The sequence below is a fragment of the Lutra lutra genome, chromosome 7 (genome assembly GCF_902655055.1).
Source record: "Lutra lutra chromosome 7, mLutLut1.2, whole genome shotgun sequence".
Classification (NCBI taxonomy): Eukaryota; Metazoa; Chordata; class Mammalia; order Carnivora; family Mustelidae; genus Lutra; species Lutra lutra.
Window position 1 is genome coordinate 40083373 of NC_062284.1, and position 26935 is coordinate 40110307.

Below are 26935 nucleotides of genomic sequence, written 5' to 3' on the forward strand. Positions count from 1 at the left end.
TGACCTGAGCCAAAGACAGACACTTAATGACTGAGCCACCCAGGCACCCCAATGGGTGCTTCTTTAGTATGATGTTTTTTCCCGTTTTCCTGCATCAAGAATACTACTTAAAAAGTAATAACAACCTATATTTTATTGTAGAAAGCCTCTTGCCATTTATTGAATACTTTTGCACCCATTATGGGTTTCGTTTTTGTTTGTTTGTTTAAAGATTTTATTTATTTGACAGACAGAGATCACAAGTAGCAGAAAGGCAGGCAAAGAGAGAGAAAAAAAAAGCAGGCTCCCTGCGGAGCAGAGCACCCGATGTGGAGCTGGATCCCAAGACCCTGGGATTATGACCTGAGCCGAAGGCAGAGGCTTTAACCCATTGAGCCACCCAGGAGCCCCTTGTTTTTGTTTTTATATAAGCTCATCATTTAAGAAATATCTGTTGAATATTTACTATCTGCTAGGCTTCTCAGGTTCTAGGAACATAATGATAAACCTGATCTATCTTGTTCACCATTGTGTGGGCTCCTAACACAATGTAGATTCTCAGTAATAAATTGCTTGAAGGAGAATAGACACAGTGCTCTGATAGCCTACAATAGGAAAATTTAACCCCTAGAAAGATAGATAGAATGTTCTTTATTTTATAGACAAGAAACCTGAGGTTCAAAATGTCAATAATTGGTCCAAGAGTATAGAGTTAGTAAAAGGAGATCCAAGATGATTTCAAATCCATTGCATTTTTTTTTTGTTACAATGTCTTGTTTTCCATCAAAGTTTATTTGCTAGTCCCAAAGAGAATTTTCTGCCTTCTTCCTAGGCTAATTCCCAGTTTCTACTATTCATTGTTTTTTTTGAGAGAACTGAGTGTCTGCTTACCATCTTCCTATCCAATATCATTGTTTCTTACCATCACTAATAGGCTTTATTTTTTTAATTAATTAATTTATTTATTTGACAGAGAGAGAGAGATCACAAGTAGGCAGAGAGGCAGGCAGAGAGAGAGTGGGAAGCAGGCTCCCCGCTGAGCAGAGAGCCCGATGTGGGGCTCGATCCTAGGACCCTGGGATCATGACCTGAGCCGAAGGCAGAGGCTTTAACCCACTAAGCCACCCAGGCGCCCCTCTAATAGGCTTTAAAAATGTTCCCATCTTCTGATCGGGAGGGAGACAAACCATAAGAGACTCTTAATCTCACAAAACAAACACGGTTGCGGGAGGAGGGAGAGGGTGCTGGGGTTATGGACCTTGGGGAAGGTATGTGCTATGAAGTGTGTAAACCTGGTGATTCACAGACCTGTACCCCTGGGGCTAATAATACATTATATGGTAATTTAAAAATTTTGAAAATATATAAAAAACTTTCCCATCTTCCAATGTATTTGGTTGGCCCAAATATTTACTATTGGAAGGTGTTGAGATGTTGTGTCCTTCCCCTAATGGAAACTGTATAGCTTCTGGTAATAACTGAAGAGGTAAATCAGACAAATGCCCCCTCTAAAAATAACAAAAATACTTGACAAAATAGAAAGTTCAAGGGACACCTGGGTGGCTCAGTTGGTTAAGCAGCTGCCTTCGGCTCAGGTCATGATCCCAGAGTCCTGGGATTGAGTCCCACATCGGGCTCCTTGTTCTGTGGGGAGCCTGCTTCTCTCTCTGCCTCTGCCTGCCACTCTGCCTGCCTGTGCTCGCTCTCTCTCTCTCTTTAAAAAAAAAAAAAAAAAAGAAAGTTCAAATTTGTTTTCTTACTGATTTTCTATGTCTTGTTATATTAATTACTGCAAGAAATGTGTTAAGAATTTCACAACAAGGGATGTCTGGGTGGCTGTCAGTTAAGTGTCTACTTTGGCTCATGATCCCAGGGTCCTGGGATAGAGCCCCATGTTGGGCTCTGGGATATCTAATAGATTTAGATATAGATATGGATAGAAAATCTTACACAGTTATGGAGGCTAAGAAATCCCAAGATCCTCCATCTGCAATCTGGAGTTATATCTTGGTGTATGGTTTTGTTTTGTTTTTTTTTAAGACATTTCTTTCTTTCTTTCTTTCTTTTTTTTTTTATTTGCCAGATAGAGATCACAATATGCAGAGAGGCAGACAGAGACAGAGAGGAGGAAGCAGGCTCCCTGCTGAACAGAGAGCCCAATGTGGGGCTCGATCCCAGGACCCTGAGATCATGACCTGAGCCCAAGGCAGAGGCTTAACCCACTGAGCCACCCAGGCGCCCCTTGGTGTATGTTTTTTTGTTTGTTTTTGTTTGTTAAAGATTTTTATTTATTTATTTGTCAGAAAGAGAGATGACAAGTAGGCCGAGAGGCAGGCAGAGGCAGAGGGAGAAGCAGGTTCCCTGCCGATCAAGGAGCCTGATGTGGGACTCGATCCCAGGATGCCAGGATCATGACCCGAGCTGAAGGCAGCCGCTTAACCAACTAGCCACCCAGGCGTCCCATGGTGTATGGTTTTTAAAAAAATGTATCCCACTTGGGTTTTGTTGAACTTCTTGAATCTACAGATCAAGACTTCCTGGTGCTCCTGGGTGGCTCAGAAGTTAAGCATCTGACTCTCGATCTCAGCTCAGGTCCTGATCTCGGGGTCCTTAGGTCAAGCCCCCTGTTGGGCTCCATGCTGGATGTGGATGCTACGTAATATAATTTTCAAAATGTTAAAAAGAAGTTAAAGAAGATTTCCTGACCTTACATCCACAAAAGTCAGTGGTATAAATCCAACCCAAGTCTGAAGGCCAGAACACCAGGGGAGCCAGTGATGCAAATTCCAGTGCAAGGACAGAAAGCTAATGTCCCAGCTCAAGCAGGGAAGTTTGATGATTTGAAGGTCAGCCCTCAGGTTTGTCTCTTCTCAACAGATAATATTAGAAGAATATTATCATGATCTTAGATTAGGAAAAAAAAACTATAAGGATACAAAAGAACTATCTACAAAGCGGAAAAAAAAAACCAACGTATTTGGCTACATTAAAATTAAGAATTTCTGCTCATCAGAAGCTACCATTAAGAGAATAGAAGGGAAGCCATGGAGTGAAAGATATTTGTGACACATATAACCAATGGTGGGTACATAACTAGAATCTACAAAGAACTCCTACAAATTAAGACACCAATTCAGTGGGGGGAAAGATGGCCAAGCCTTTTTGTTTGTTTGTTTGTTTGTTTGTTTGTTTGGGAGGAAATGTGAAGGGGAAGAGCAGAGGGAGAGAGAGAGAGAGGCAGACTCTCCCCTGAGAGAGATCCCAACGCAGGGTTCTGTCCCAGAACCCTTGATCTCATGACCTGAGCCGAAGGCAGACACTTAACCAACTGAGTGACCCAGGTGCCCCAAAAATGATCAAGTCTAAAAACATACTTCACCAAAGAGAAAAGTCAGATGGCATACATACACACAAACACAAATGCACATGCACTTGTAGGTGATCAATCTCATTAAGAATCAGGAAATTATATCATAACTACAATGGTATCTCTTTATACCCTGGCACAATGCCTAAATCAGAGAAACTAACAATGCTAAGTGTTGGCAAAGATGTGGAGTAATTGGAACTGGGATTAAATGGGAATAAAAATGGATACAACCACTTTAGAAAAGGTTAGAGGGGTGCCTGGGTGGCTCAGTCATTAAGCGTCTGCCTTCGGCTTGGGTCATGATTCCAGGGTCCCGGGATCCAGTCCCAAGTTGAGCTCCCTGCTCAGTGGGGAGTCTGCTTCTCCCTCTGCTGCTGCTTATGTTCCCTCTCTTGCTGTCTCTCTCTCTGTCAAGTAAATAAGCAGAATCTTTAAGTTAAAAAAAGGAAGGAAGAAAGAAAGAAAGAAAAGAAAATAGTTTAGAATTATCTAATAAATTTACAGAACCACATATTTTTTGACCCAGAAATTCACTCAAGCATATAGTTTATGGGAAAACAAATACACATAGCAGTAGTATTTGTAATAGCCCCAACCTAGAAACCCAGAAAATGTCAATTAATAGTAGAAGAGGTAGGGACGCCTAGGTGGCTCAGTGGGTTAAGCATCTGACTCTTGGTTTCAGGTCAGAACATGATCGCTGGGGCAGGGGCTCAAACCCGGCATAGAGCTCTGCAGTTAGCACAGTCTGCTTGTCCCTCTCTCTCTCTTTCTCTCTCATAAATAAATAAATAAATAAATAACCATATTGTGTATCTATACCTACACATCCAGGAAGCCAGACATAAGCCTCCAGCCCAGACACTAGAAGGCAGAAGCATTCAGCACACATGATCTCAGATAAACAACCCTCCACAGCTCAAGCTGAATTTAGACACCTGGGTATTTTCCCCGAGGGGTTGCACTGTTCCTGGATCTGCAATACCAGATCAAATGCGTGGAGTAGACAGAGCAAGCTCCTATTCCATCTCCTTGGTCCAAAAATCCACTTAATAGATTGTCCTCAGATAGAGGACATATCATATTAAACTGAAAAGAACAAATACTGCACTTGATCTTAGCCAAAAGGCCAAGAAGTAATTGCTTAACTTTTATTTTTTTTGTTTTAAAATAATTATAGATTCACAAGAAGTTACAAAAATGGTAGAGTTCCCATGAACCTTTCATCCAGTTTCTCCAAATGATTACACTTCTTTATTAACTATAATTTATATATATTATTATATTATATAATTTATATATAATATAATATATTATATATTATTATATATTATTAACTATATATTTATTACACCTTATTAACTATACTATAATATCAAAATCAGGCATTAATATTGGTATAATGTGTGTATATATTTTTACATGATTTTTATCTCATACAAAGATTCCTGATGCACTTTAATGAAGACCCAGAACTATTCCATCACTACAGATATTTCCCCGTGTCACTTCTTTATAGTTACACCCACTCCTTTCTCCCACCCCCACAAGCCTAACCCCTTGGCAACTTCTGATCTATTCTACGTCTCTGTAATTTTTTCACTTGAAGAATGTTACACAAATGGAATCATAGAATATGTGACCCATTGAAAGTATCTTTTCTTTACTCAGCATAAGTCCCTTGAGATCCAAGCTGTTTCATATAGTAATAGTTTGTTCCTTTTTGTCGCTGATTAGTTTTCCATCATATGAATGCACCATGGTCTGGTTTTTGTGTGAACTCTAGTCATTTTTCTGGGGCAAATGCCCAGGAGTGTGAAAGGCATGTCAAAAACAAAAGCTTAGTATTGCTAATAAAAAGAACCTCCAAAAGGAGAGAACAAAAAGTCATGCTGTATGTATGTTTCATTTTTTAATAAACTGCCAGACTCTTCTGGCATGGCTTTACCATTTTATATTTCCACCATCAATTTATGAGACTTCTAGGTTTTCCATATTCTTACCAGTGTTTGGTATTTTCACTTTTTAAAATTTTAGCTGTTTTATTAGATATATAATGATGTGTCATCAAAAGTTGGAACATTTAGGGGCACCTGGGTGGCTCAGTGGGTTAAAGCCTCTGCCTTTGGCTCGAGTCATGATCCCAGGGTCCTGAGATCAAGCCCCGCATCGGGCTCTCTGCTCAGTGGGGAGCCTGCTTCCTCCTCTCTCTCTCCTCCTCTCTCTCTCTGCCTGCCTCTTTGCCTACTTATGATCTCTGTCAAATAAATAAATAAATAAATAAAATGTTTTTTTAAAAAGTTAGGACTTTTAATAAGTACAGGAAATCAATTTCTTTTTTTTTAAAGATTTTATTTATTTATTTATTTGACAGACAGAGATCACAAGTAGGCAGAGAGGCAGGCAGAGAGAGAGAGAGAGAAGATGAAGCAGGCTCCCTGCGGAGCAGACAGCCCTATGTGGGGCTTGATCCCAGGACCCTGGGATCATGACCTGGGCCGAAGGCAGAGGCTTTAACCCACTGAGCCACCGAGGCGCCCCAGGAAATCAATTTCTAATACCAGGATAAATTCCAAATGGATTAGGTATTTAAATATAAGAGATGCGGGCGCCTGGGTGGTTCAGTGGGTTAAGCCTCTGCCTTCAGCTCAGGTCATGATCTCAGGGAGGGTAGGTACCAAAAAGGGGTAGTGTGGTAATTTTATGTTTAACTTCAGGAGAAACTGCCAAACTGTTTTCTAGATATGTTTTTTTTTAAAGATTTTATTTATTTATTTGACAGATAGAGATCACAAGTAGGCAGAGAGGCAGGCAGAAAGAGAGAGGAGGAAATAGGCTCTCCGCGGAGCAGAGAGCCCGATGTGGGGCTCGATCCCAGGACCCTGAGATCATGACCTGAGCCGAAGGCAGAGGCTTAACCCACTGAGCCACCCAGGCGCCCCTCTAGATATGTTATTTTGCATTCCCACCAGCAATATCTGAGGGTTTCAGTTGCTCTAAATCTTTATTAGCACTTAATATGGTCAGTCTTTTTCATTTTAAGTATTTTAGTAGGTATGTAGTGTTATTGTTTTAATTTACATTTCTGTAATGACTAATGACTTTGAATATGTTTTCATGTGTTAATTTGCAATCAGTATGATGAAGTGTTCAGATCTTTTTTTGTTGCTCTTCATTTAAAAAATTGGTTTGTCTCACTATTATTAGGTTTTAACTTTTTTATATAGTATGCATATAAGTCTTTTTTAATGCATGTGTCTTTTGAATATTTTCTCTTGGTTTCTAGCTCATACATCGTTTTATTAGGGTTACTTTCAAATGGCAGGATTTCTAAACTTTTTTCATGATTCATGCTTTTTGCATCTTAGCTAAGAAACATTTGCGTAACCCAAAGTCACAAAGATTTTATCTGATGTCTTCTCTTAAAAGTGTTACCTGGGTTTTTGTTTTGTTTTGTTTTGTTTTGTTTTGTTTTTTAGTAATCTCTGCATCCAGTGTGCGGCTCAAACCTACAACCCTGAAATCAAGAGTCACATGCTCCACCAACTGAGCCAGCCAGGCACCCCCTCTTAAAGTATTAAGTTTTAACTCTTAAGTCTCTGATCCATTTTGAGTTAATTTTTTATATGGTGTGAAGTAATAGTCAAAATTCATTTTAAGGGGCACCTGGATGGCTCAGTGGGTTAAGCCTCTGCCTTTGGCTCAGGTCATGATCCCAGGGTCCTGGGATCAAGTCCCACTTCGGGCTCTCTGCTCAGGGGGAACCTGCTTCCTCCTCTCTCTCTGCCTGCCTCTCTGCCTACTTGTGATCTCTCTCTCTGTCAAATAAATAAATAAAATCTTTCAAAAAAATTCTTTTTAACGTAGAGGTATAATTATCTCATCACCATTTGTTGAAAAAAAACTATTCTTTCCTTGCCGAATTAATCTTAGCAACATTGTTGAAACTCAGTTGATTGAGGATGCGTAGGTGGCTCAGTTAGTTAAGTGTCTGCCTTCAGCTCAGGTCCTGATCCAGGGGTCCTGGGATCTAGTCGTGTGGTGGGCTTCTTGCTCATTGGGGAGCCTGCTTCTCCTTCCTCCTGCTCATGCCTTCTTTCTGATAAATAAATCTTTTTTTTTTTTTTTAAACAAAAAAGAATAAACTCGGTTTATCTATTTCTGGACACTGTTGTGCTCCATGAGCCACATGTCTATCCTTGCAGGATTGCCACACTGTCTTGGTTATTGTAGCCTTATCATAACTCTTGAAATTAGATAGTGTGAGTACCCAAATTTGTTCTCCTTTTTGGAAATCATTTTGCTCTTTGAGATCCTTTACATTTCTGTATAAACTTAAAAATCAGTTTTTCAATGACTATGAAAGATCTTACAGGATTTTAATTGGGATTGTGATGAATCTATAGATCAATTCAGAGAATTACATCTTAACACTATTGTCTTCCAAATGTGTATGTGGTATTTTCTCTCCATTTAGTTCAATCTTCTTTACTGTCTCTGAGCAATGAGTAATAACCTTCAACATACAAACATTGCATTTATTTTGTTAGATTTAGTCACAAATATTTCATGTTTTTGATGTTATTATAAATTGTATGATTTTCTTAGCTTCATTTTTAAATTACTTGTCAACAGTATACAGAATACAATCAATTATGGTACATTAATCCTGAGTCCTGATACCTTTTGAAACTTGCAAATTATAGCAATTCTTTTTATAGATTCTCTTTTTCTTTCTAGATAGACAATAACTCTTCTTTTCCAATCCATATGACTTTCTTTTTTTTTTTTCTCCTTTGCCTTCTTTCAGTAAATTAAACCTCACAGTAGTGAGGTATACAAATGGTGAGAGCACATTTTCTTGCACTGTTCCAGATCTTAAGAGGAAAGTATTTGGTCTTTAAATGTAAGTATGATCTTAGCTATAGTTTTTTCTTTTTTCTTTTTTTAAAAGATTTTATTTATTTATTTGACAGACAGAGATCACATGTAGGCAGAGAGGCAGGTAGAGAGACAGGAAGGGAAGCAGGCTCCCTGCTTCACAGAGAGCCCAATGTGGGGCTCAATCCCAGGACCCCGGGATCATGACCTGAGCTGAAGGCAGAGGCTTTAACCCACTGAGCCATGCAGGCACCCAGCTATAGTTTTTTCATAGATGTTCTTTGTCAAATTTAGGAACTTCCCTTCTATTTGTAGTTTACTTAGAATTGTTATCATAATTGGATGTTGAATTTTGTTGTTTTAAAGGTTTTTTTTTAAATATTTATTAATTTGAGAGAGACAGAAAAAGAGAGCACAAGATAGGGAGGGGAGGGAGGCAGAGGGAGAAGCAGACTCCCTGCTGAGCTGGGTGCTTGACAAGGGGCTGGATCTCAGGACATGGAGATCATGACCTGAGCTGAAGGCAGATGCTTAACCATCTGAGTCACCCAGGAGCCCAGATGCTGAATTTTGTTAAATAATTGTTCTGTATCTATTGGATGATCATATGGTTTTTCTTTTCTTTTCTTTTCTTTTTTTAAGATTTTATTTATTTATTTGGCACACAGAGATCACAAGTAGGCAGAGAGGCAGGCAGAGAGAGAGAGAGAGAGGAAGGGAAGCAGGCTCCCCGCTGAGCAGAGAGCCCGTGCAGGGCTCGATCCCAGGACCCTGGGATCATGACCTGAGCCGAAAGCAGAGGCTTTAACCCACTGAGCCACCCAAGCGCCCCTCTTTTTTTTTTTTAAGATTTTATTTATTTATTTGACAGAGAGAGATCACAAGCAGGCAGAGAGGCAGGCAGAGAGAGAGGAAGGGAAGCAGACTTCCCGCTGAGCAGAGAGCCCGATGCGGAACTCGATCCCAGGACCCTGAGATCATGACCTGAGCCGAAGGCAGCTGCTTAACCCACTGAGCCACCCAGGCGCCCCTATACTTTATTTTTCTATAGATTTGCCTTTTCAGAACATTTCATATGAATGGAATTATACAGCATGTGTTATGCATCTAGGTTCTTTGAGATATATTCATTCTGTAGCCTGTGTGTCAGTTGTTTGTTCCTATATACTGCTGACATTGTTCCATTACATAGATATAACTACCACATTATGGTTATATCTATGCTAGTTGATAGACATTTGGATTGTTTCCACTTTGAACTCTTATGAATAATGTTGCTATGAAAATTTGTATACAAGTCTTTGCATAGACTTGTTCTCATTTTCTTGGATAGACATCTAGGAGTGGAATTGCTGGGTTTTATTATAAATTTATGTTTAATTTCTAAGAAACTGCCCTAGTAGCTGTACCATTTATATGTCTATCAGCAACATATGAGGGTTCTATTTCTCCATATCTTTGCCAACACTTGTTATTCTCTGTCTTTTTTATTATAGCCATATTAGTGGGTGTGAAGTGGTATTTTGTTAGAGTTTTAATTTGTATTTCCTTAATGACTAATATATTAAGCATCTTGCCATGTGCTTCATTCATATATTTTCTTTTGTAAAATACCTATTCAAATCTTTGTCCATTTATAATTGGGTTGTTTGGGGGTTTCTTTTAAATTTCTATCACTACTTTTTCTATTTATGGGATTTCTAATTGTATTTTATAATTTTATTTGTTTTATAATTTCTTGTTATTTTTCATAAACATATGTTACTTCTTCATTGATCTCTTTGAGGATCTTTAACATAATTATATTTTCTTTAGTTTTAATGGAAAATTTCAAACATAGACAAGTGGAAAAAAAGTATAGCGAATGTTCATGAATTCATCACACATCTTAATATGTCTCCCATCTCTTTTGTGAGGTTGGTTCTTTAGAAAACCTTGTCTTGGTTACACGAGACACACCTACTGAAACCCTTCTCACATGTAACGAGTTTCCCCATGTACATGGTACTGTTGGGATAGTATGGCTTTTCTATGTCATGCAATAACTGATCTCTTTATGACTAGTAACAGAATGTTCTAAAATCTATGGTTTTTGTCTTACCCAGCGTTTGGATTTCAGATGAGCTATACATTCCAATAGGACAGGAGGGGCTGATATTCAGGAGGTTTTATGTACAGAAGAACCCTCTTTCAAAGCTTATGTCTTGACTTGGTGAGAGATCACATGGTCCTAAACCTCCTAGAAGAATTTTGTAGTAAGAGATTATGGGAGAGTTCATTACCAGACTCACACTTTGGCTTCTATAGCAACCTCCCTCTCATATGTTTACTTTTAGTTGAGCTCACCTCCTTTCTTTTTTTAAAATAAGTGCTCTCTACATCCAATGTGGGGCTTGAACTCACAACCCTGAGATCAAGAGTCACATGTTCAACCAACTGAGCCAGCAAGACACCCCAAGCTCGCTCACTTTCTTTCTTTCTTTCTCTTTCTTTCTTTCTATCTCTCTCCTTTCCTTCCTTCCTTCCTTCCTTCCTTCCTTCTTATTGATTTGTTTATTTTAGAGAGAGAGATAGAAAGAGAGAGAGCGGGGTGAGTGGCAGAGCGGGGGAGAGAGAGAGAGAAAACCTCAAGCAGACTCCCTGCTGAGCATAGAGCCTGACATAGGCATCAATCTCATCAATCTCATCAAACCCTGAGATCATGACCTGAAACAAAACCAAGAGTCAGATGCTCAACCAACTGAGCCACCCAGGCACCCCTCACCTCCTTTCTTAAAGAGTTATAGATCTCACTGTGGTAAAGGTCACCCCAGCTTCCTTTCCTTCACAAAACTCACTATGGAAATTATTATAGGGATGTTGTTAAGAATGTTTACTGTCACACAGTGTCCCTTTAATGGTAATATTTCTTTCAGGTTTCAATATAAAGAAAATTTCTGCTTCTGAGACATATTACCCTAATGACTCTTGTGAATCTTATAACTGATCACATTTACTCATTGGCTTTGACTGAAAGGATTCTAAAACTAAGCTTGTGGCTCACATCTAAAAATTGTCCAGGATTCTATGGTATGTATTTCTTGTGTCGTCTCATAACTAATTCAGGCTGAATTTTGATATCTTCCCTTGTCATTGTTTTTCTAAAGTGTTAATCTTTTTAAGTTTCTACCCTGATATTATTTGTATTCATGTAAGTCGAAAAATAAATGCAATTAGAGGATAGGGCTAGGAATGTTTTCACACACACAAGAAATGGTTTAAAGTGGCACCTGTATCACAGAATTAATGAGTATTTTACATTTTAATATAAAGTCATAGTTTCAGATTTTTAGATTGTATCTCTAAGCTTTTTCCTCATCATTAATCAGGTTTTTGTTGCACAGTCCAAAAGTAGAGAAGTAGAAAATATTTGTCCTATAACAAACATATTTTTATTTTATTTTTCAAATTTTTAAAAAAGATTTAAATTTTAATTTACTTGACAGAGAGCTAGAGAACACATGTAGGCAGAGCAGCAGGCAGAGGGAGAGGGAGAAGCAGTCTCTCTGCTCAGCAGAGATGCAGGGCTTGAACCCAGGACCCTGAGACCATGACCTGAGCTGAAGGCAGAGGCTTAACCCACTGAGCCACCCAGGTGCCCCGAGACCCATTACAATTCTTAAACATTCATACAGAGATGAGTAAAGCAAAGGACTTACCCTTTACAAGGTCACAGTAGAGTGAGAGAAGGGTAAATGGATTAACAAAATATTCTAAATTCTCTAATAGTGGTTATAAACATAAGTTTATTAATACAAAGTGGGGAAACATGGACTCTAATTGCAAAGCTAAAGGAAGATTCAGAGGTTATGACATTGGCTTTGTTTTTGTGTTAGGGGAAAAGGTATTAGTCTTTTACTATTAACTCTGATATTAGCTGAAAGTTTTTAAAAGATGCCTTGTTTTAAAATGAATGATTTAGAATTTTTTTCCCATTGTTTTCTGTAAGTTATCATGAAAGGGTGTTGAATTTTGTCAAGTGATTTTTTTTTAATCTTTAGAGATGATCATATACTTTTCTTTTTTTAGTGTAATGATATGATACATTACATTGACTGATATTTTATCAAACCACCCATGTATTCCTGTGATAAAATACACTTGTTCATGGTATATTATTGTCCATTTTTATATATGGCTAGATTTGATTTACTAAAATTTTGGTAAAGATTTAACCATCTATGTTCATGAGGGATGTTGGTCTAAGTTTTCTTTTAATACTTTTGCCCTTGGTTTTAGGGTAATGGTGGCCCCATAAATGAGTTGAGATGTATTCATTTCTGTATTATCTATAAGAGTTTGTGTAGGATTAGTATTCTTTTAGACTTCATCAGAGAAGTCATCTGGACCTCAAGTTTTCTTTAGGGAATTTCTAAAACAATGAATTCAATGTATGGATCTGAAGTGAAATCCTTTTCCTCATTCCTGATGTTGGCAATTTATTTCTTCTCTCTTTTGTTAATCCTTAAATAGTCTGGTTATTAGTTTATCTGTATTACTGATACTCTTAGAGAACCAGGTTTCACTGATTCCTATTACTTTTGTTTTCTATTTCATTGATTTCTGCTATTTTTGTGGGGTTTTTTGTTGTTTTTTATGTGTGTGTGTTTGTTTTTATCTTTGGCCCCTTTTCCCATTTCTCTTATCCTCCCAACCCCTGCCTTTGGCAATCACCAATCTGTTCTCTGTATCTGTGGTCTTGTTTTTGTTTCTTTCTTTAGATTACACATATAAGAAAGATTATACAGTATTCTTCTTTCTCTGTCTCACTTATTTCACTTAGCATAATGCATCAAAGTTCATCTATATTGCCACAAATGACAAGATTTCCTTCCTTTTTATGTGCTAATAATAATCCATTGTGTATATATACCACAATTTCTTTAGCCATTCATCCGTCAGTGGACATTTCGGTTGATTCCACATCTTGGCTATTGTAAATAGTGCTCAGTGAACATGAGGATACATAGATCTTTTCAAGCTGTTGTTTTTATTTTCTTTGGATAAATACCCAGAAGTGGAATTGCTCAATCATATATAGTAGCTCTATTGTTCATTTTTTTAGGAACCTCTGTACTGTTTCCCATAATGACTGTACCAATTTATATTCCTACCCACATTGTGCAAGGGTTCCCTTTTCTCCACATTCTCTCCAACACTAGTTATCTCTTGTCTTTTTAAACTAGTCATTCTGATCAATATGAAGTGATATCTTATTGCGGTTGTGACTTGCATTTTCCTGATAATTAGTGATTTTGAGCATCTTTGCCTGTGTCTGCTTGCCGTCTGTATGTCTTTGGAGAAATGTGCATTCAGGTCCTCTGTTCATTTGTTCATTGCATTGTTTGGGGGTTTTTGCAACTGAATTACATGCATATTTATATATTGTGGATATTGACTCCTTATCAGTGTATATAATCTGCAAGTATTTCTCCTATTCAGTAGATTGACTTTTTATTTTTATGTATTTATTTTTAAAGATTTAATTAATTAATTAATTTGAGAGAGAGAGCATGCATGAGTGTATGTGAGGGAGCAGGCAGAGGCAGAGTGGAAAGTAGAAAGATTCTGAAGCAGACTCCATTCTGAGCCCAAAGTCAGAGCTGTGAGATCATGACCTGAGCCAAAACCAAGAGCTGGGTACTTAACCCACTATGCCACCCAGGCATACCCCCTTTTTTTTGTTGACCGTTTTCTTTGCTGTTCAGCTTTTTAGTTTTTATGTAATCTCACTTATTTTTCTTTCTGTTATTTTTACTTTTAGTGTCAGATTGTTAAAATCATCACCAACACCTATATTAAACTTCCCACCAATGTTTTCTTGTAGGGATTTTATGGGTTCAGGTCTTATGTTCAAATATTTAATCCATTTTTAATTGATTTTTGTATATGCTATATGATAGTGTTCTAGTTTTCTTCTTTCTCATGTGGCTGTTCAGTTTCCCCAACACCATTTATTGAAGAGGCTATCTTTTCCCCATTGTATATTTTTGGCTCCTTTATTCTAACTTAATTGACCATATATTTGTGGGCTTATTTCTGGCTCTTGGTTCTTTTCCATTGATCCATGTGTCTTTTTATGCCAATACCATACTATTTTGATTACTAAAGCTTTCTAAGTTGACCCTTGAACACAAGTTTGAACTGCATGGATTCACTTATATGCAGTTTTTTCTATACAGTATAGTAACATAAATGTATTTTCTCTTCCTCATGGTTTTCTTAATAACATTTTTTCTAGCTTACTTTATTTATAATAATATAGTATATGATACATATATATATGTTTTAATTTACTGTATTATCAGTAAGACTTTTGGTCAACAGCAGGCTATTGATAGCTAAGTTTTGGGGAGTCCAAAGTTACACCAGGATTTTTGACTGCCTGGGAGTTGGTGCTCCTAACCCCTGTGCTGTTCAAGGAGCAACTGTAATAGAGTTTGAAATCAAGGACCATCATGCCTCCAACTTTGTTGTTCTTTCTAAAGATTGCTTTGGCTCTTTCAGATCTTTTGTGACTCCATATAATATATTTTAGGATTGTTCTATTTCTGTGAAAAACACCATTGTAATTTTGATTAGGATTTCACTGAATCTGTAGCTTGCTTTGGGTAATATGGGCATTTTAACAATACTAGTTCTTTCATTTCATGAGCATGCAATATCCTTCCACTTAAATTGTGTCCACTTCAATTTTTTCCCTTAATCTCTTGTAATTTTCAGTATAGAAGTCTTTCACCTACTTGGTTAAATTTATCCGTAGGTATATTAGTCTTTTTTTTTTTAAGATTTTATTTATTTTATTTGACAGATAGAGATCACAAGTAGGCAGAGAGGCAGGCAGAGAGAGAGAGAGGAGGAAGCAGGCTCCCTGCCGAGCAGAGAGCTGATGAAGGGCTCGATCCCAGGACCCTGGGATCATGACCTGAGCCGAAGGCAGAGGCTTTAATCCACTGAGCCACCCAGGCGCCCCGGTATATTAGTCTTTTTGATGTAACCGTAAATGGGATTATTTTCTTAATTTATTTTTCTTATAACTTGTAATTAGCATAGAAAAATGCAAGGATTTCTATGTATTGATTTTTTATCCCACAACATTACTGAATTCATTTATTCTAACAGTTTTCTAATAGAGTCTTTAGGATTTTCTATGTACAGTATCATGCCATCTGCAAATAGTGACAGTTTTACTTCTTCCTTACCAATTTAGATGCCTTGTGTTTATTTTTCTTGCCTAATTACTGTGACTAGGTCTTCTGATACTATGTTGAATAAAAGTAGTGAACATACTCATGTTGTTCCTGATCTTAGAGCTTTTCCGCTGAGTATGATAGCAGCTCTGGGCTTGTTGTATATTGCCTTTATTATATCAAGGTGCATTCCCTATATACCGACTTTGTTTAGAGTTCTTTTTATCCTAAGTGGGTGCTGAGAATTGTCATATTCCTTTTCTGCATCTATTGAAATGATCATGTAATTTTTCTCCTTTTTGTTAATGTGGCATATCACAGTGACAGATTTGGAGGTATTGAGCCATCCTTACATTGCTGGAATAAATCCTGCTTGATCATGGCATATAATCCTTTCAATGTATTGTTGAATTTGATTTGCTAATATTTAATTGAGGGTATTTGCTTCTATGTTCACCAAGGGTATTGGCCTGTAATTTTCTTTTTTGTAGTATCCTTGTCTAGTTTTGGAATCAGGCTAATGCTGACCTCATAAGATGAAATTGGAAGAGGTCCCTCCTCTTCTACTTTTGGAAGAGTTTGAGAAGAATTGATATTACTCATTCTTTGAATATTTGGTAGAACTCACCCATGAAGCCATCTGGTCTTGGGTTTTGTTTATTGGGAGGTTTGTCCTTTATTGATTCTATTTACTTTTTAGTAATTGGTCTGTTCAGATTTTTTAATTTCATGATTCAGTCTTTGTAGATTGTATATGTTTCTAGGAATTTATCCATTTTTTTCTAAGTTCATTTTTTCAAAAGTTCAAAATTTCTGCTCTTATTTTTCTTGTCTGAAATATTTAATGTTTATTTTGTTTCCCTTAAGTTTATTTTGTTTTCCAGAGTTTATATTATTTTGTAAAATATTTTATTCATTTGCGAGAGAAGGAAAGAACATGAGCTGGGGGGAGGAGAGGGAGAGGGAGAAGCAGATTCCCCACTGAGCAAGGAGCCCGATACAGGGCTCAATCCTAGGACCCCTAGGTCATGACCTGAACTGAAGGCAGATGCTTAACCATCTGAGCCACCCAGGTGCCCCACCAGAATTTATATTATGTATAAACACAATAACATAGTACATAGACATAACAGATCTCAGATGATTTCTATAAATAAAATTTCAAGCACAATGTCCTGAACACAATTAAAGATGAAGCACACACACACAGACACATACATGTACACATATACACACACACAAAAGATGAAGAAATACACAAAGAGACAAAGTGCCATGTGTCAAAATGAGCAGAAGAACCAGACAGAAGAAAACAGTTCACAGTGACTCCAGAAATTATAATTATCAGGCACAGACTTTGTAAGGCAACTAGGATTATTGACAAAAATCAAACTGAGGGCACCTGGGTGACTCAGTCAGTTAAGCATCCAACTCTTGATTTCAATTCAGGTCATGATCTCAGGGTTGTGAGATTGAGTCCCACATTGGGCTCTGTGCTGGGCGTGGAGCCTGTTTAAGATTCTCTCGCTCCCTCTCCCTCTGTCCCTCCTTCTCTCTCAAGAAAAAAAAGTGACATAGCAGATGTTGGGGAAAAAATTGAAATTCCAGAAATGAAAATATGTAATACCAAATTTTAAAAAATGGTTTAGTGTATTAGTCGCAATTGAAGAGAAAATTAGGTGACTAGAATAAATTTCAGAAGAAATTATCCAGAATGAAGCTGGCAGTAATTAGATATTGTATAAATAATATATTGTTTTACTATTTATTTATTATATTATTACTAATAAAAAATATATTTTATAAATAATATAAGGAACCAGAGACCTATTACCTGACTGAAGTGAGAGTTTCTAACATATTTAGTTGGAGTCCCAGAAGAGAAAGAGAAGTAATGGATCTGAGGCAATATTCTGAAGACATGATTGCTGATAATCCACTAATTCAAGAAGCCTTACAAAGCCCAAGCAGAATATGTAAAGATAAATCCTCATCTAAACATGTAACAATGTAAATCCTCATCTAAACATGTAACAATGAAACTTTAGTAAATCAAGACAAGGAGAAAACTGTTGAAATCCTAGAAAAAAACAGATTAGCTTTGAGGAAGCTGCAGTTAAACTCACCACTGACATCTCAATGATGCAAGCTTCAAAAGACAGTGAAATGGTATCCTCATGGTACTGCGGGAAAATAAGTATCATCCTAGAAATGCTTCAGTAATGAAGGCAAAATTAATGTATTTTCAAGGAAAGTAAGACATTGCCAGTAGAAGATAAACGTTATAGAATATTCTATAAGTTATTCATCGTGCAAAAGAAAATCTTTCCTGAAAGATCAGATGCAGAAAGCAATGTCGACCAAATAAAATAATAATTCTGATGGTAAATCTAAATCACATTGACTTTGAAAATACAGGGTGTGTGGGGCGCCTGGGTGGCTCAGTGGGTTAAGCCGCTGCCTTCGGCTCAGGTCATGATCTCGGAGTCCTGGGATCGAGCCCTGCGTCGGGCTCTCTGCTCAGCGGGGAGCCTGCTTCCTCCTCTCTCTCTGCCTGCCTCTCTGCCTGCTTGTGATCTCTCTGTCAAATAAATAAATAAAATCTAAAAAAAAAAAAAAAAAGAAAATACAGGGTGTGAGAAAATAATAATGTCTTGTGGCACTTAAATAATAACAGTTATAATACATAACAAAACATATTGTAAGTAATGTGTGTGTATGTGTATGTGGGGGTGTATGTGGTAAATGTTGTTAAAATATTTATGGATTCTTCCCCAGGAGGATAATAAAGGTAGCAATATTAGGTTAGTTAAGTAAGGTTTACTTTCTAAGATAACCACTAAGAGATTGAAACAGGGTGTAACCACACAGAGATGCCACTACCCACTTTCTACCCACTAGGATGACCATAATAAAAAGACACATTAACAAGTGTTGGCAAGGATATGGAGAAATGAAAACTCTCACATACTGTTGAAAGGAATGTAAAATTGTGCAGACACTGTGGAAAACAGTTTGATGGTGTTTCAAAAACCTAATCATAAGGACATCTGGGTGGTCCAGTGGGTTAAGCATCCAACTCTTGATCTCAGCTGAGGTCTTAATCTCAGGGTCATGAGTTCAAGCCACGCACTGGGCTCCACACTGGGCGTGGAGCCTTCTATATAAAACAAAAACCAAAAAAATAAACATTTGGAGCATCTGGGTATCTCAGTTGGTTAGGTGTCTGGCTCTTGATCTCAGCTGAGGTCTCCATCTCAGGGTCAGGAGTGCAAGGCCCACATTGGGCTCCACCCTGGACATGGAGCCTACATTTAAAAAAAGAAGAATAAAAAACGAAAAGGTAATCATATAATTACTTATGACTGGTATATAACTCAATAAATTGAAAACAGGGACTCAAAACAACTACATGTAAATGAATGTTCTTAACAGTGTTATCCGCAATAGCTAAAAGGTGGAAATGATCTATCAAGAGATGAATAAGGGGGGACCTGGCTGGCTCAGTTGCTAGGCATCTGCCTTCAGCTTGTGTCATGATCCCAGGGTTCTGGGATCAAGCCCTGCATCAGGCTCCCTGCTTGATGGGAAGCCTGCTTCTCCCTCCCCCACTTTCCCTGCTTTGTTCTCTCTCTTGCTGTGTCTTCTCTCTGTCAAATAAGTAAATAAAATCTTTTTTTAAAAAAAAGAGATGAATAAGTAATTTTAGAATTTTGTAACTCTTCTTCAGTTCTGGGGATTTCTTATCATTTCTTTCATAATTTCTTTTCTCTCTGTTCTTTGTTCTCCTTTCCTGGAACTTCTAGTAGATATTTTGCTTCTAGGTTTGGTCCTCTATAACTCATCTTTTCTTTCGTGTTTCTTTTCCTTTCTATCTTATATCCTAGAAAATTTTCTTGCCTTTATCTTTCAACTTTTCTGTTGAATTTTAGTTTGAAAAATGATCATTTTAATTTCTAAGAATTCTTTCCTGCTTTTTAAAGAAATAACATCCCTTTCCTCTTATAAGGATGCAGTATCATTTTTAATTTCTGAAGGTATGAGGGGTTTAATATATATTCTTCCTTGTTTGTTCAATTGTATCTACTCTCTATAGTCATTTTAAAAAATGTTCTTCTTGGTCTCTTTCATGTTACAGGTTTCTCAAATATCTGACATATCTTGGTTGTCAATAAATATTTTTAAGGGGTGCCTGGGCGGCTCAGTGGGTTGAGCCTTTGCTCAACCGAAGGGCTCAGGTCGTGATCTCGGGGTCCCAGGATGGAGCCCGGCATCGGGCTCTCTGCACGGCAGAGAGCCTGCTTCCTCCTCTCTCTCTGCCTACTTGTGATCTCTCTCTGTTAAATAAATAAATAAAATCTTTAAAAAATAAATAAATAATTTTAAATGTTGTACTACATCAAAACTAATGTGAAGTCTGTGTGAAAAGGTGATACCTCCTGCCAGATAGCTGTGGGCAGGTGGGGCCTGTAAGGATTTGAATGTGAAGTATTTGGTGTATTTTTTTTTCATACCAGCTGCTCTACTCTAGTTCCTCTCAACCAATTCAATCTGTTTCTTTTCAGAAGTCCCTATCGTTTTTAATTTCAAGGCTTACATGCCATATATTCTTTACATGATGAAGAGAGGCGTGGAAAGTTTTGACCATGCCACATGTAGACTTACAATTAATCTCTCTCTCTCTCTTTAAAGATCTTATTTTTAAGTAATCTGTACATCCAACATACAGCTTAAACTCAACCCCTAGATGAAGAGTCTCATGGTCTACCAGCTGAGCCGGCCGGGCGCCCCTAGCTGAATAATTTTTTAAATAAAATTTTCTGTTTGAAGATCATCTTAAATGTACATCTTTGAGAAAAAAAATGTTAGAACTTTAGGTGGTCTGAAAAATGAACTTAATGTTGAGATGTTTAAGAAATTTTTATTCAGCAGGTGGCACTATTTCCTAGTTTAACTCAATCCTGAATTAGTGTTTGGAGTGTTCAGAGTAGAATGATTTTATTTATCTTTATAATCCAGATAAAATAAAAGTTTCAGAGTTTGGTCATAATCAACTTTGACCAATTTTATATTTTCTGAACTTTTTGAGCAAATTTCAAAATAAGATATTAAACTAAAATCTCAAAATAATCTTTTCAATGTTCTTAAACAGTAGTGTAAAAATGACTTATGCTGTAGCAAAATGTAAAAATAATTAAAATCTTACCAGAAGCACTGAGTACTGAAAGTCATCTTTAGTACAACTTTAGTACATCTGACTAAAATCAGAATGAGGTTGTTGAATATTTTAAAAATCCTTCATTACATGGGCAGTTTTATTTAATTCCCTTCTTTCTTCTGTGTATTTCCTTCTGAATACTCCCCCGTTATATCCGTATTTCAAATGTACTATATAATCTATAATTGAAACACAGTCTCTGTTTGCAATCCCATAACCCAAAATTATAGTCAAGATACATATTAGGCAGTTAAACAAATACCAGTATGGTTTCAGGAAACATTTGCTTTTTTGGGAAAACTACATGACCTATGAGTAGCAAGCAAGTACATAGAAACGTCTTTACTTCCTGTTCTGAATTTGCAAATAATTTGCCAGTATCTAAATCACACATGAGGGGCACCTGGGTGGCTCAGTGGGTTAAGCCTCTGCCTTCAGCTTGGGTCATGATCCCGGGGTCCTGGGATGGAGTCCCACATCAGGCTCGCTGCTCAGCAGGGAGCCTGCTTCCCTTCCTCTCTCTCTGCCTGCCTCTCTGCCTACTTGTGATCTCTGTCAAATAAATAAATAAAATCTTTTTAAAAAAAATCACACTTGAAACTGTAATATTCACAAGGTTCGTATAAACCTTACTAGGTCTGAAGCAAACCATAAAATGTTAGAGCTCTGATGCTGGAGATTATGTAACCTAAACCTTTTTTTTTTTTAAGTTTTTTTTTTTAAATTTATTCATTCAACAGAGAGAGAGAGAGATCACAAGTAGGCAGAGAGGCAGGCAGAGAGCGAGGAGGAAGCAGGCTCCCTGCTGTGCAGAGAGCCCGATGCGGGGCTCGATCCCAGGACCCTGAGATCATGACCTGAGCCGAAGGCAGCGGCTTAACCCACTGAGCCACCCAGGCGCCCCTGTAACCTAAACTTTTTAATGATCAGAAACTTGTGAATTTTTTTATTGCTAACAGAAGAGAGTACTTCAGAAATTATGGATTTTAAGAGTAGCACTGCAAAAGAATTCCAAAAAGAGTTAAAACAACTTAATATAAAATTTTACCAATAAACCTGTTACCAACCTTGACTAAGAATATAAAAATACTGGTAATTGACAGTAAAATATTTCTGAGAGCCGTTGTCAATCAATCCAAACAACTCAGTTGTCACACTAGGGTTATATGACCATGGTGAGTGGTGGCTTTCTCTTTCTTTTTCCTCGAGTTTTATTTGAAAATATACTTCATAGAAGCATGCCCTCAAACATTTGGCCAGATAGCCAGAAATATTTCAAGATACCTGAAGTTTCAAATGCTTGTCTACAAAATTCCAGGCATTCTATCTTTCTTTGCTAGTCCATAATTTGTCACCTCACTCACTCTTTTAGAAACTGAGCCACATGGATAGTATGAGTGCTTGATAATTTAAATGTATCTTGAAGGTTGCATTCCAAAAGCAGTCAGAGAAACTTTAAAAATTATAAAAAGTCATCAAAATTTTACTCTTTTGATGTTATCCCTCCACCAAATAACTCCTCAATTTTTCAGTCTATAATTCAAAATAGTTTCAACAGATTAAAAAATAACTTCAGGGGACGCCTGGGTGGCTCAGTTGGTTAAGCAGCTGCCTTCGGCTCAGGTCATGATCCCAGCATCCTGGGATCGAGTCCCACATCGGGCTTCTTGCTTGGCAGCGAGCCTGCTTCCCCCTCTGCCTCTGCCTGCCATTCTGTCTGCCTGTGCTCACTCTCGCTTCTCTATGACAAAAAAAAACAAAAAACAAAAAAATAACTTCAGAATAGTTTAGTAGTAGGAAAGAAGTGCTGTCTCTAATGATTCTTCTGTTTCTCTGTTTTTCTGCCTCTGTATGTATAATAAAGATGATAATCTTCAAACTAAACACAGTCTGTGTTTGTAATTTTATAAGCTAAAATTAAGTTTTTTTTGTTTTTTAATTTTATTTGACACAGAGAGAAAGATCACAAGTAGGCAGAGAGGCAGGCAGAGAGAGAGAGAGAAGAGGAAGCAGGCTCCCCACTGAGCAGAGAGCCCGATGCGGGGCTCTATCCCAGGACCCTGGGATCATGACCTGAGCCGAAGGCAGAGGCTTTAACCCACTGAACCACCCAGGCGCCCTAAAATTAAGTTTTATATATAATGCTTTAATAACGTCCTGTGTTGCCTCAACTAAATCAGCAGTGCTGTAGAATCTATAAAATTTTCTTTCCAGTTTCAAGGTTCAGAGATATCTTCGTACATTAATTGGAGAATAAAATGTTGCAAATCACTAAGAGCTCTGACTAGTGCATCTCTTAGGTCCTTTAATTCTTCGTAAACTTTTTCATCTGGGGAAATAGTTCAGTAAATATTTTCAGCAAGTTCCCAAGGTCTCCCTATCTCATTACATTAAATCTCCAAACTTTGCTGCATTTTCTTCCAAAGAATTCGTAAAACTGACCCACAATTAGTTACTCTCACTTGCAAACTGGTATGCAATTGTGAAGTATGCAATGGTTGGTGGGTATGCCAGTCTTTCCCCCTGACTTTGGTAATTTGTAGAATTTTTCCTTTTTCCATTTATTGTAGGTAACCCATTAATTCAGCTTTCCTTTCTTTTGTTTTTTCAGCTCAATATTTCCATGTTTAGAGGAAGCTTCTCAAATTCCTGCCTACCACATAGTTAGGCACTGCTGACCCATATATGCAGATTAATTTGGTAGACATTATTTTGCACAGTTTCAGGCAGGCAGAATTTGATTTGGACTATATGTTGGGTGGTGTGATCTTTCCACAGGGAAGTAAAATTAATGTTTGGAACCATTCAAGTGATTCAATTAAGATTAAGGATTTCTGGTTTCTTAGTGGCAAAATTGAGACTAGAACCCCAACCCAATCTCGTTATTCCATAAATTCAGTAAATATTTATTCAGCAATATTTTTCTACTGAAGGGAGGAGGATTTTTTTTTTTAGTTTAGTGTTTTGATTTTTTTTTTAGTTTTTTGGAAAAGACAGGTGTGTATAAATATAACACTTCGAATGGAAGTATACACAAAGATTGAAGAGAGTACAGAGGTAGGAGTGATGATTAGCTCTATTGTGAGAATGGGGAATCGAGGTAAGGAAATGCTTCATGGAAGAGGGCTTTGAGGAAAGGATAAGAGTTTGCTAAATAGGTAAAGCAGGAGGGAGGGATATGGAGGAGACGGGGAGGATATTTTGAGACAGAAGGAATAGGAGGTGCCAAGGCAGGTAGATATTTTAACAGTGTATTTCTTCTGGAGAACTACAAGTAGTTTGAGAAGTTTGGTCAAATCTAAGCAGGGGCAAGCAGTAGGATGGTGGGAATGGGTGGTGTGAAGTGACTCTGGAAATTCTGAATTTTGAAGAGCTCTAGTTGCCAAGCTAAGGACTTGGGACTTCATTGTGAAGGTGATGGAACATCCTTGAGGGATTTTAAGCAACTTAGTGTCTCAATCAGTTTCTTTTATTTTTTAAAGAAGATTTTATTTATTTATTTGACACAGAGAGAGAGAGAGAGAGAGAGAGAGAGGCAGGCAGAGGGAGAGGGAGAAGCAGACACCCCACTGAGCAGAGAGCTTGACGTGGGGCTAGATCTCAGGACCCTGGAATCAAGAACCAAGCCGAAGGCAAATGCTTGACTGATTGAGCCACCTAGGCACCCCTGAATCAGTTTCTAACGTATTCTGATAGTGGTTCAATGTTACACTAGAAGTGGTATGATAATGGTGGTTGGAGCAGAAGCATAGAAAACAGGAAATTGTATGTAATTCAGGTGAGAGATCTCTCCCACCCCTATAATCTACCATTGCTTCTGTAAATACAACTTCATGGCACCTGGTCCTCTTAGTCACACCCCCTTTCTGCTCTTTACTTCCTGCCTTTGATTTGTAGTTTGGCTACTGTCTGCCATGCCATCATGATAGTGACTACTCTGATTTTTTTTTTAAGATTTTATTTATTTGTCAGAGAGAGAGAGAGAGAGCACACACAAGCAGGGGGCAGAGGGAGAAGCAGTCTCCCCACTAAGCAGGGACTCAATCGCAGGACCCGGGGATCATGACCTAAGCCGAAGGCAGATGCCCAAGCAACTAAGCCACCCAGGCGTCCACTACTCTGATTTTTTAAAATCTCTCTTTTCTAATTACCCTACACCCAGCCATTTCCAAACCTGATTATCTTAGTAGATGGCCTTACCTCATGTTTCACAGAGAAATCAAGGTCATTCAATGAGGAAACCCTTGACTTGCCCCCCAAGAAGCCAACAAATTTTGTTCATTTCTTCCCTCTCCTTATTTGTTTTGGTGAAATGAGTATCTTCTATCCAAGGCTAATGCTTCTATCTGAGCTTTGAATCCCATTTCCTCTGCCTCCATAGAGCATCCCTATATTTGCAGTATCTTCCCTTTTGTTTTTTCTGCTGCTCTCTCCACTTCAGCATACTGAAAGGATTCAAGTCTTCCCTTTCTTGACTCCATATCCTGCTAAAATATATGTCTATCTTTCTTTTTCCATTTACTATGGTTTTCATGAAAAAGTACTGGGCCTTGTCTAAGTACATTGTTCAATCCATTCTAGACCAGGACTTAGCTGGAATATTACTGGCATTTTGAGCCAGATAATACTTTGTCGTAGGAGCTGTCCTGTGCATTATAGGATGGTTAGCAATGTCCGTGGCCTCTAAATGTTGGTATCAGTAACATCTTCCCAGTCGTAACAACCAAAATTATTTCAGGATATTGTCAAATAATCCCTGGGGTTCTAATCAATCCCGTTGAGAACCTCTATTCCGAAATGTATATCAGTTGCTGAAACTGGTCTTGTTTACAGATCTCCTTCTTGCTGGACTAATGGAAATTTCTTATCCTTGATCACCCACATCATTACTGAAACTTTTTTCTCACATGGCCTGTTACCTATTTCTTTGGGTTTTCCTCCCTCTACTCTGGTGCATCCTTGTCCTTCTGGGACTTTTCTTCATTCTTCAACTCTTAAAATATCAGCTTTTGTCAGGTATCTGTCTCCTTTCATTTATATACTGGGTAGCCTCACCAAAATTATTGCTTCAGCTATTAAAAGTTAATCCCTGTCAAATCACTGTCTTTAGCCCAGACCTCTCCTGAGATCCAAACCCATTTATCCAGCACCTTACTGAAATCTCCACTTTGGCTAAATGTTAGATACCTCAAACTCAACTTGCTCAATAAAGAAGTAATCATTTCCTTATGATCTTCTCCTTCATTCCATCCCCAAAGCCCAAACCTGTGTCTTTTTCCTGAATGGCACTTCCACCCAACCACTTACCATAAATCGGAAGCATTTGAGATTCTCCTTCTCCTTTACTTCCTATATCCAGTTAGTTATTTAATCTTCTCCTTGTATCTATCCCTTCCTTCTCATTCTCGTTTCCATTGCTCTCATCACTTTTTACCTGCCATTAGCCCTGGTCTTCATTCCTCTGTTTTTGCCTCTTTCCAATCCACCCTCTACTCTGCTTATATAATGCTGTATCTAATAGTCATCTGATTGTTTTTTTCTCTGGTTGGTTTCCCTTCATGGCTTTCCAGAGTCTTGAGTATAAAAGAGTTAAAACTCCTCATCCTAGCAAAAACAACCATACGTAATCCATTTCTTTTCTTTTTTTTTTAAGTTTTGGGTTTTTTTGACAGTGACACAGCAAAAGAGGGAACACAAGCAGGGGGAGTGGGAGAGGGAAAGTAGGGTTCCCACTGAGCAGAGAGCCCTATGTGGGGTTCGATCCCAGGGCGCTGGGATCAAGACCTGAGCCGGAGGCAGATGCCTAATGACTGAGCTACCCAGACTCCCCCTTAACCCATTTCTTTCTACATTTCTTTCCTCATCACTGAATAGTTTCTCTACATGACACATTTAGTAGATCCTACTAGAGAATTTGTTTCATTCTGTTTCTGTACCTTAGCATGTATTAATCTTTCTGCCTGGAATGTCCTCTCTATTTGCTTTATTTAACTGTTTTCATCTATGTTGCAAAATTTAGTTTAAACATCACTTCCTCTTGGTTTGACTATGGTGTTCCATCTTTGTATTCTTAGAGCACTATTACACCATCCTGTCCCTTCCACATTAGAGTGTAAATAATAGCTTTGTTTTTTGGGTCTTGGAAAAGACTACAAGTAAGACAGTGATCATGTATTTGGTGTGTGCCCTTAGAATACAATGACTGCTTGAAACTAAAGATACTAAAGACCTGGACTGGTGTAGAGTATTGAGAGGAAT

The 26935-nt window shown here is 37.8% G+C and overlaps 1 protein-coding gene and 1 non-coding gene across 8 annotated transcripts in view; one reads left to right on the forward strand and one right to left on the reverse strand.

Moving 5' to 3' along the window:
- RNF111 (ring finger protein 111) overlaps window positions 1-26935 on the forward strand; it is a 128513-nt gene that overhangs the window by 2276 nt on the left and 99302 nt on the right. The gene's annotated exons all lie outside the window — the stretch shown is intronic.
- Window positions 4304-4490, reverse strand: LOC125105951 (U2 spliceosomal RNA). Its single transcript, XR_007129187.1, has one exon. It is a non-coding gene; the product is annotated as a U2 spliceosomal RNA (small nuclear RNA).